Raw genomic sequence first — 11455 nt, forward strand, 5'->3', positions numbered from 1 at the left:
TTGGTATTCTCTGAGTTTCCTGAATCTGTGGGTTCGTTTTTATTTCAGTTTTGACAAATTTTCCTCCATTGTTGCTTCAAATATTTATTCTGTTATTTTTTTTGGGGGGGTGGTCTTTCTTCTTTTTCTGGCATTCCTATTCTGTGTATTTACACCTGTTGTTTTTGACTCACCGTTCTGAGATATTTCTTTCTGTTTTGCATTGTTTTCTCTTTACGGATTTCAGAATTGCTAATGAGACTATCAAAGGAATTCTTCATTTCTGTTACAGAAATTTGTTACTTCTAGCATTTCTTTTTTATTATTTCTTAGAGTTTTTGTCTCTCTCCTTATATTATCTGTTCTTTAATGTTGTCCAACTTTTTATTAGAGTTCTTATATTAATTACAGTTGTTCTAAATTCCTGGCCTGATAGCTCTATCATCTTTGCCATATATGAATCTGACTAATGCTCGCTCTGTTTCTTCAAACTTGTTTTTTTTGTCTTTTGGTATGCTTGTTAATATATTTTTTTTAAGCCAGGCACAATGTACTGCTTAAAAAGAACTGAAGGAAATAGGCCTTTAATGTGAGATTTTATGTTTATTGAGCTAGGGTTTAGGCTGTGTTAACTGTTTGCTATAAATGTACATTTGGAAGTTAAACTTTTTCTAGTGTCCTTGTTTTTGTCTCCCCTATTGTCTTTGGGTTTTCCTTAGAGAATTCTTAAATATCATCTGAAGCACAGAGTTATTTCAGTTCTATTTCTGTATTATTATATATGAGTTCTATTGCTGTGGTGGTGGGTAGGTGGAGGGAAACAATCTATATTTCCAAGATTAGATCAAAATCTTTTTAGTAATCTTGTACTGCTGGCCTGTGGCCTTCACAAGTGCTTCTGAGGTTTTTGTTTGTTTTTCTTTTTAGGATAGTCAGGAAGGCTAGAGGGTACTGAAGTTGGACATTTCCCTTCCTCCATGTGGAAGGTAACAAAAGCTGGAGGTGGATATTTTCCTTTTTCCCAAGTTGGTTAGCCTTTGTAAAGCTCTGGTAGATCAGACTCCAGTAAAATAGTTTCTCTTGAGGCCAGCCCTTGTTAAGAAAAGAAAAACACTCTGAGCATATTTTTAAATGGTTACTTTATCTTTTGTCTTACCAGAAGCATGAGTCTAAAAAGAGTTACTGATTTTCATTTTTTTCAGTTTTTTTTTCTTGTTTTGTGAATGAGAAAGACATATCTCAAACTCCATACATGCTAGACTGGAAACCAGAAGTCCACTCATTCTTTTGTTAAAGGTGTATAGTACTCCACTGTATTAATATAATATAGTTTATACAAGGATTAGCCTACGTATGGTCATTTGTATTGTTTTGAATAATTTCCAATTACAAACAATGTATATGAATAACCTTGTGTGAATGATTTTTGCATTGCTGGAAGTGTGCCTCTAGGTTAAATTTCTAGAGTTTTAATTCGGGGTCCAAAGATAAATGCATATATAGTTCTATTACATGTCTCCCAAATACTTACTAGAATTGTTATACTAATCTGTGACTCTTAATTAGGACTTCTAGTATATGGTAATTCTAGTGTATTTAGATTTGTTTTTACATTATATTTCTGTTTTTCTTGTCACTTCTTTGTTTGCTTTATTGACGATCTTCTTTTGAAATATTAATTATTTTTGTCATTTTTATTCTTTTGTTTGTATGGAAGTTATTTTCTTTTTATTGTGATAAAATAAAACACCTTAAATTTCCCATTTTAACCATTTTCAAGTGTACAGTTCAATAGTGTTAAGCATATCTACATTTTTGTGTAACATATCTCCAGAACTTTTATAAAACTGGACCTCTATACCTATTAAACTCTAATATTCTCTCTTCTCTCCCTCTGGCCCTTGGCAACCACCTTTCCACTTTCTGTTTCTATTATTTTGATTACTTTAGATACTTCCTATGAATGGAATTATACAGTATTTTTGCTCTTGTGACTGGATTGTTTTGCTTAGCCCAATGTCCTCAAGGTTCATCCATGTTGTAGCACATGATAGGATTTCCTTCTTTTCTACGTCTACATAATATTCCACTGTATGTGCATATCACATTTCCTTTATCCATTTATCTGTCAACAGACATTTGTGTTGCTTTCATCTCTTGGCTATTATGAAGAATTATACAATAAACATGTGTGTTAAATTATTTCTTCAAGATCCTGCCTTGAATTATTTTGGAAATGTTATTTTAATGTATCCCCCAAAATTCACATTTTAGAAACTTAATCCCCAATACAACAGCGTTGGGAGGTGTGGTCTTAGGGAGGTGCTTAAGTCATGAGGGCTCTACCCTCATGAATGGATTAATGCCCTTGTAAAAGGGCTTGGGGGAAGGCCTTTATCTCTTTTTTTTTTTTCCTTCTGCCTTCTACCATGTGACAACATAGCATTCTTCCCCTTTGGAGGATGCAGCACTCCAAGGGTCATCTTGGAAGCAGATACCAGATTCTCACCAGACATCAAAGCTGCAAGCACTTTGACTTTGGGCTCTCAAGCCTCCAGGACTGTGAGAAATAAATTTATCTTAATTATAAACTACTCAGCTTCTGATATTCTGTTGTAACACTACAAAGTTTACCAAGACAGAATATACATCCAAAAATGGCATTACTGGATTACATGGTAATTTATATTATTTTTAATTTTTTGAGGAACATATTTCTGTTTTACGTAATGGTTACACTATTTCACATTCCCATTAGCAGTGCACAAGGATTCCAATTTGTCCACATCCTCATCAACGCTTGTTTTCTGTTCTTTTGATAGCGACCATCCTAATATGTGTGCGGTAATATCTCATTAAAGTTCTAATTTGCATTGCTGTTATGACTGCTGATGTTGACCATCTTTTCACATGCTTGTTAGCCATTTGTACATCTTCTCAAATGTATTGTATTCTTACTTTTATAGTTTTTACCCTAGAAACTGTAAACCACATATTTAACATTTTTTATCTTTCTTGCATCTCAGGCCTTCTGTCTTGTTCCATTCCCCTATCTAAATTGCATCCTTGAAATTATATATTTGAATTTCTTTGAATGAGGAATTACTGGTTACATATCTTTTTTTGATTGAAAAATCATTATTCTCGTTCTTCAAAGGTATTTTAATGTGTAAAATTCTACTTTTACAGGTTATTTTTTCTATCAGCGTATTAAATATTTCTGATTAATTTTAAAGTCTTCTCTTTATCTTTGACATTTTGAAATTCATGCTATGTCAAGGTATGGATTTCCGTTGTATTCATTTTGTTTGGGAATCATCAGGTTTCTCGAATCTGTGTATTGGTAACCTTGATCACCAAACCTAACTTCTGGAAGTTCTCTGCCATTATCTCATGTGTTATTTCTAGCCTAGTTTCTCTCTCCTCTCCTATCTCTCTTATTCAGCTTCAATCGGAAACGTGTTAGATATTCTGTCTTCCGGCTTTCTTACTCTCTTTTTCATGTTTTCCATATTGTTTTTTGGATAGCATTTTAGAAAATTTCTTCAATTTATTTGGTTACAGATATCTGTCTTTGGTTTTGTTTGATCTGCTGTTAAATCTGTCCATTGAGTTTATAATCTCAATTACTATATTATTAATGTTTTGAAGTTCTATTAGATTATTTTTTAAATTGCCATGTTCATTACTTATTTTTAAACATTTTTTATTTTTGTAACATATTAAGTATACTTGCTTTATGTTCTGTGTCTTATAGTTTCAAGATTTGAACATTAGATATGTTTTTCGGTTTGATTCTCTTTCTCTTCTGCTGCCTTTTATGGTGCTTCATTCTTAACCATTTCAGCATAGAGATTTTTGACTGTCAATCACTTACTTGCTTTGAATTTTCATCAGTGGAAATTAATTGATGCGTAGGTGAGCATCTACAGAAAATATTTGGGTTACATATTTGAGATGTGTGGGGATATCAATAGTATAAAACCACTTTAATTAATATTCTGTTTTAATTTTTGGATATTCTTGGTAAAAGATATTGTATATGTAAACCTACTTGAAGCTTTCTTCTGTTTATGAGTTCTCAGAAACTATTTTTCTATCATCACTTAGCACCAAGATTCGAGATCATCTATTTTCTTTTTGGTCCATTTCAGAGGCCAATTTTTATGTGAATTACTCTTAAATAGGGTTCAAACATCTGGGATTCTAAATTTATGGAAAGATTTTTAAATTGATTGATCACTTTAGGGGCTCCTCAACTTTGTCTTCTGTTCCCCAACTCCTTTAAGTCTTCAAAAATAATGTTTAATTTCATCTAGTTTGGAAAATGTTATTAACATAAAAGCTTCAGTGCTGTATGTAACTTTCTGGGTAGTTATATTTTTTATTTAATCCCTGGACTAACAATTCCTCACTTTTTGTGAGCTCATAAAATGTGTTAACAATCATTGAAAAATAATTGACCCATTATTTTTGTTGTTTTTCAGATAGAAGATCGGTCTGCGCATGTAGTCTGTCATGTTGCTTTCAAGAGGACAAGAAAAATAGTGGTTTATATGTTTTTCTATATTCTGTGTGCACCAAAAAATATTCTACTACTGTTTTGGTGGTAGACGTATTTTCATTTTGTGGTAGTAATGGTTGACAGTACAGTTGATACAAAAGGACTAGAAACAAAATATCAATAATGAAAAGCAAATACATTCCATTATAGTTGTTATTATCAATTTTTTCCTGTTTCCTTGAAGATCAGATTACAAGAGTTAATTTTGAATTCATTTGGCATTATTCATTGCTTCATTTTTTAAAAAGAAAGCCTTTAAATACATCTTTCTTTACCAGTGTACTTGAAGAAATTTTATCAAAACCTTCAGCATTATCTTTCTGCAGAGCTGAGATAAAATGAAATGCATTTTGGCAATTTCTATGAATTATAGGGCTTAGTATTTCAAAGTGCAAAGGTGAATTGTGATGAGTGAAGTATCTCTATCATCTGCTTAAAAATTTATCTGTCTTTCTGATTAGAGGAGAATCAACTTTTTTTGACAGTGATGCTTTGAAAATATGGAATGGTCTATATTCTGCAAAGTTATCTTTAGGGTTTAATATTCTTTAGTGATATAATAATTTTCAAAGTCCTGAATTTTTTTCTACAAAAAGTTAATTTGTCAGATGCTTGTCAAACAATGCCATAATGTGAAGTAAAAGGTTATTCTCAGTTAATCTTTACAATTTCTGAATTTATGACATTTTTCTGCTTTTTAATTTATATTGAGTTCCCCAAATATTTCATTTATTTATTTATTTTTTAAATTTATTTCTTTATTTTAAATATTTGTGGGTATATGGCAGGTGTGCATATTTGTGGATTACATGAGCTCTTTTGATACAGGCATGCAATGCATAATAATCACATCAGGGTAAATGGGGTTACTGATCACCTCAAGCATTTATTCTTTGTGTTACAAATAATCCAGTTATACTCTTTTAGTTATCTAATAATGTACAATTAAATTATTTTTTATTATAATCTCTCTGTTGTGCTATCAAATTCTAAGTCTTTTTTATTCATTCTTTCTATCGTTTTGTATCCATTAAACATCCCATCTCTCCCTCACTCCCCTAAATCTTAATAAAAATTTTTATTATATCTTTACATTATAGAAAAGTATTTCATATACTATTACAATACAAAATTTCTGCTAATTTATACTTAGAATAAAGAATTAATTTTTATAGTTAACAATAATTTTTTGTTATTTGTGGATAGGTGAGATACTCTTCAGATATGAAGTTATATTAGTTTAAATGTTATTTTAGACATAAACGAAGTACGTTTCAAAGAAAAATAATTTAATATTTTGAAAGATCCAAAATCAATGCTAAGATTTCCAAATCTAAAACAAACACCATCATTATATAATATCATAATTTATACAATGTGAATGATGAAATCAAACTTATATTCATTTCTGTCTACCACCTCATACTTACAGCTAAGGCTTTTAATACTTCCACAAGTCAAAAGCACAATATTCAAGTATTATAGAATTTGAAAATATTAAGAATTTTTTAAATGTCTTATCCAGTTCTGTGAGGAAGGTAGTTTGATGGGGATAACATTGAATCTATAAATTACTTTGGTCAGTGTGGCCATTTTCCCAATATTGATTCTTCCTAACCATGAGCATGGAATGTTTTTCCATCTGTTTGTGTCTTCTCTTATTTCCTTGAGCAGTGGTTTGCAGTTCTCCTTGAAGAGTTCCTTCACGTCCTTTGTTGGTTGTATTCCTAGGTATTTTATTCTCTTTGTAGCAATTGTGAATGGGAGTTCGCTCATGATTTGGCTCTCTGTTTGTCTCTTATTGGTGTATAGGAATGTTTGTGATTTTTGCACATTGATTTTGTATCCCAAGACTTTGCTGAAGTTGCTTATCATCTTAAGGAGATTTTGGGCTGAGATGATAGGGTCTTCTAAATATACAATCATGTCATCTGCTAATAGTGACAATTTGACTTCCTCTTTTCCTAATTGAATACCCTTTATTTCTTTTTCGTGCCTGATTGCCCTGGCCAGAATTTCCAATACTATGTTGAATAGGAGTGGTGAGAGAGGGCACCCTTGTCTAGTGTCAGTTTTCATATGGAACCAAAAAAGAGCCCATATAGCCAAGACAATCCTAAGCAAAAGGAACAAAGATGGAGGCATCATGCTACCTGACTTCAAACTATACTACAAGGCTATAGTAATCAAAACAGCATGGTACTGGTACCAAAACAGAGATACAGACCAATGGTACAGAACAGAGGCCTTGGAAGTAACACCACACATCTAAAATCATCTGATCTTTGACAAATCTGACAAAAGCAAGCAATGGGGAAAGGATTCCCTGTTTCATAAATGGTGTTAGGAAAACTGGCTAGCCATTTGCAGAGAGCTGAAACTGGACCCCTTCCTTACACATTATACAAAAATTAACTCCAGATGGATTAAAGATTTAAGCATAAGACTGAACACCATAAAAACCCTAGAAGAAAACCTCGGCAATACCATTCAGGACATAGCTATAGGCAAGAACTTCATGACTAAAACACCAAAAGCAATGGCAACAAAAGCCAAAATAGACAAATGGGATCAAATTAAACTTCAGACCTTCTGCACAGCAAAAGAAACAATCATTAAAGTGAATAGGCAACCGAGAGAATGGGAAAAAATTTTTGCAAGCTACCCATCTGTCAAAGGGCTAATATCCAGAATCTACAAAGAACTAAAACAAATATACAAGAAAAAAACAACCCCATCAAAAAGCATGTGAAAGATATGAACAGACACTTTTCAAAAGAAGACATTTATGTGACCAAAAAACATATGAAAAAAATGCTTATCATCACTGGTCATTAAAGAAATGCAAACCAAAACTACATTGAGAAACCATCTCACTCCAGTTAGAATGGTGATCATTAAAAAATCAGGAGACAACAGATTCTGGAGAGGATGTGGAGAAATAGAAATGTATTTTCACTGTTCTTGGGTGTGTAAATTAGTTCAACCATTGTGTAAGACAGTGTGGTGATTCTTCAAGGATATAGAAATAGAAATATCATTTGACCCAGCAATCCTATTACTGGGTATGTACCCAAAGGATTATAAATCATTCTGTTACAAAGGCACATTCACATGTATGTTCAGTGAGGCACTGTTTACAATAGCAAAGACTTGGAACCAACCCAAATGTCCATCAAAGATAGACTCTGTAAATAAAATGTGGCACATATAAACCATGGAATACTATGCAGCCATCAAAAAGGATGAGTTCATGTCCTTTGCAGGGACATGGATGAATCTGGAAACTATCATTCTCAGCAAACTGACACAAGAACAGAAAACCAAACACTGCATATCTCATTCATAAGTGGATGTTGAATAATGAGAACACATGAACACAGGGAGGAGAACATCACACACTGGGGTGTGTTGAGGGGTGGGGTGCTAGGAGAGGGATAGCAGGTGATGGGGAGGTTGGAGAGGGATAACATTAGGAGAAATACCTAATGTAGGTGACATGGGGATGGAGGCAGCAAACCACCATGGCATGTGTATAACTATGTAACGGTCCTGCAATATCTGCACATGTAACCCAGAACTTAAAGTAAAATTTAAAAAATGGCAAAAAGTCTTATTCAGATGAATTAGTTCACCTCTAAAGTTAACTATGAATATCATTTTAATAAGACCTCAAACTGGAGTTCTAATTTTTCTACCTCTATGCTAAAACTGTCTTTTTGAGATCTTTATCGGTATGCATTTTTTTTCAGTAGTGGGTTTAATTCTAACAAATTTGTGATCTCAATTGCATTAAAGCTTTGAGGCAGGGTAGTTACAAAGAATTCTATCTTTGCTGCAACCAAAGGCTAATCTATCACCACTGGTGCCTTCAGTGGCACTTCTGAACTACTATCTTGATTGTTTTACTTACCAGTTTAAAAACCCTCAGTTTCTCTTCATTAACAAAACAATCATGTGAAACTACTTACACGCAAAACAAAACAAAACAAAAAAACTTCACAGTTGGTCCTAATATCTCCAGCCTCTTTTTCTATCATTTTCTCTCTCTATGTCTATCTTATTCTCCCATGCTGCAACCATACATATCTTTCTTTTCATTGACATCAAGGCAACTCATTAATTTTTAACACCCAACTCAAGCAGTATCTCCTCTGTGAAGCCTTACCTAACTTCCCCAAGCACAGTCAAGTTATTCCTTCACTGTTAGTTATGGAAATTCAGGCTGCTTTAACAAACAGACTCCCAAATGTTGTCACATTAGCACTGTATAAATATTTTTGTATTTATCTTTCAATAGTTGTGAAAAATTTTTCAGGTTGGTGAGATAGCTGTCTTTAGTCATTCAAGACAAGCCGAGAAAGCACTCCAATCTTTAAAACATGGCTTTTAAGTTGCCTTGAATGCCAACCCCAGGCATCCAGAAGGGGAAAAGACCACAGAGGAGCATGCATGGGAGGTTTTAAGACCCAGATCTGGAAATGAGGTACATCATTTCTGTTCACATTTCACTGGAGACAGCTTATTCATCTAGCCACACATAATTGCATTAGAGGTTAGAATGTAGTCTGTTTGTGTGCTCAAGAAAAAGAGAAAAATGGTGGAGAACTGCAGTTTCTGCTATACCGGTCTAGGGGGTTCTCATAACACTACTAAGGTGCACATTTCCATTTGTAATATGATTATCTTTTTATGTGTTTATCTCCCTCATCGATCTATTACTAAACTGTGAGTTTCTTGAGAACTGGGACTTTAGTCAATACTCATAATTTATTCCCTTAATTAATGTTCATTAAATGTCCCCTGTGTCCCAGTGTATCTGTATTATTATATATAAGCTCTATTGTTGCTACCATACATATTACAATGTTCAATAAATGCTTATTAAATAAATACATATATGAATTAGTGAATGAATATTGATAATACCATAATTGGGTTCTAGTGATCCAGTGCTATGGCCCTATCTTGTTAAAAAATTCACCCTGTCACTTGAATTGATACCTTCTTTCCTTCTACAAAAAATCATGTTAGCACTGTAATAACAACACTCTTTTCTGTGGTGGTGTCCATATTTCCAAATTAATTAGTTAAGTAAGCTTAAAATATTATAGTGCAAGAGATGGCAATTTTTTTTGTAAAGAGCTGTGTAATAATTACTTTAGGACTCACAAGACACATATAGTCTCTGTTGCAACTACTCAACACAGACTTTGGAATATGTGGACTTATTTGGCCCATGGAAGACTATAGTTTGCCAACTTCTGGTATAGGGTAATATATGCTAAAATATAAAAATCACTGGATATTTTTATTATCCAGAAAAGTGTAAATAATGTCAAGTTGGCTTTAATGATTACTTGGAAAGCCATTATAAAAGAATGATGTTGGCTGGGACAAGATGACACAGACTAAATTTTCTCTGTTTCTGTCAAAATATAACTAAATTAATAATAAAGAATATCCAAAAGATGGAAAAAATGGTGGATTGTCTATAGAACTCAGAATTTAGAGAAGGACCCTGCAGTGAGCTTCTTGGGTCTTATCTTTATATCCCAAGTAGCCTGGGCTGTGTGCTGAAGTACTCTGCAACATAGGAAAACCAACAGGTATAGACAGGCTACCCAGTAAATAAAAACAAAAAGTATTTGTCCTCTCTGGCCAAAGGGGAAACCCAGCAGGGACTAAGTGGGGAGAACTATACTTGATGGTAGAAGCAGGCCTACCCATTAGAAGCAGTGGCAAAAATGGACTGACCCTGGGGGCACTAACCCGCCTCATATCCCTTACCTGCCAGCAGAAGTGGACCCAATCTGCCTACAGCAGTAATAGAAGAACTTGGTCAGGACAACTCACCTCCCATCCAACACCAAGAGGCAGAAAGTGGGCCCCTTGGCCTACACTGGAGGCACTAGCATGCCTGATTTCTCCTGGGTTTTATCCAGTAGCAGAATATAACCCAGGGATGTTGTCTCTTGACTATCTTTTGAATGGCAGAAAACCACACAGGCTCAGCAGCTTCTGGCCCCTCCATTTAGTGTCAGAAGGTGGTCCATGTAGGAGCTTTCCTTGCCAAGAGGCAAAAGCAGAAATAATAGTGGGAAGCCCACTGGCAGACATCTAGAAATGGAAGAACAGGTAAGGGGAAACACTTCTATCTTGTGGGTCTGATGTCTCCATTCCACACCTAATGATACCAGATGGCACCAGCAAGGATCCAGCAGGAACTTGAGGGGAGCTAGAAGAAAGAAACTGGCCAGAATAGTGCCATAAGAGCTCAGAAAACAAAATTGACATTGGGACTACAGACCACAAAGGTAGGCCAGAACCTATACTAAACCTAAACAAGGTGACTGCCTGCTAAAATAGAAGATCTATAGGATTAAGAGTTTCCTAATATCTAAAATATACACAATACAATAGAAATTCACTCATCATGCCAAGATCCTGGAAAATCACAACTGGAATTTAAAAATAATTAATTAATGGTAATACTGAAGTGAATGAGAAGTTGGAACTATCTGATGAATATTTAATTTTTTATTTATTATACTTTAAGTTCTGGGGTACATGTGTAGATTGTGCAGGTTCGATACATAGGTATGCACATGCCATGGTAGTGGTTTGCTGCATCCATTGCCCCATCATCTACATTAGGTATTTCTTTTAATGCTATCCCTCCCCAATTCCCCCACCCCCTGCTATTCCTCCCCTAACCCCTACACACCAGGCCCCAGTGTGTGATGTTCCCCTCCCTGTGTCCATGTGTTCTTATTGCTCAACACCCGCTTATGAGTGAGAACATGTGATGTTTGGTTTTCTGTTCTTGTCTCAGTTTGCTGAGAATGATGGTTTCCAGATTCATCCATGTCCCTTCAAAGGACATGAACTCATTTTTTTATGGCTGCATAG

The sequence above is a fragment of the Cebus imitator genome, unplaced genomic scaffold, assembly GCF_001604975.1.
Source record: "Cebus imitator isolate Cc_AM_T3 unplaced genomic scaffold, Cebus_imitator-1.0 Scaffold189, whole genome shotgun sequence".
Classification (NCBI taxonomy): domain Eukaryota; kingdom Metazoa; phylum Chordata; class Mammalia; order Primates; family Cebidae; genus Cebus; species Cebus imitator.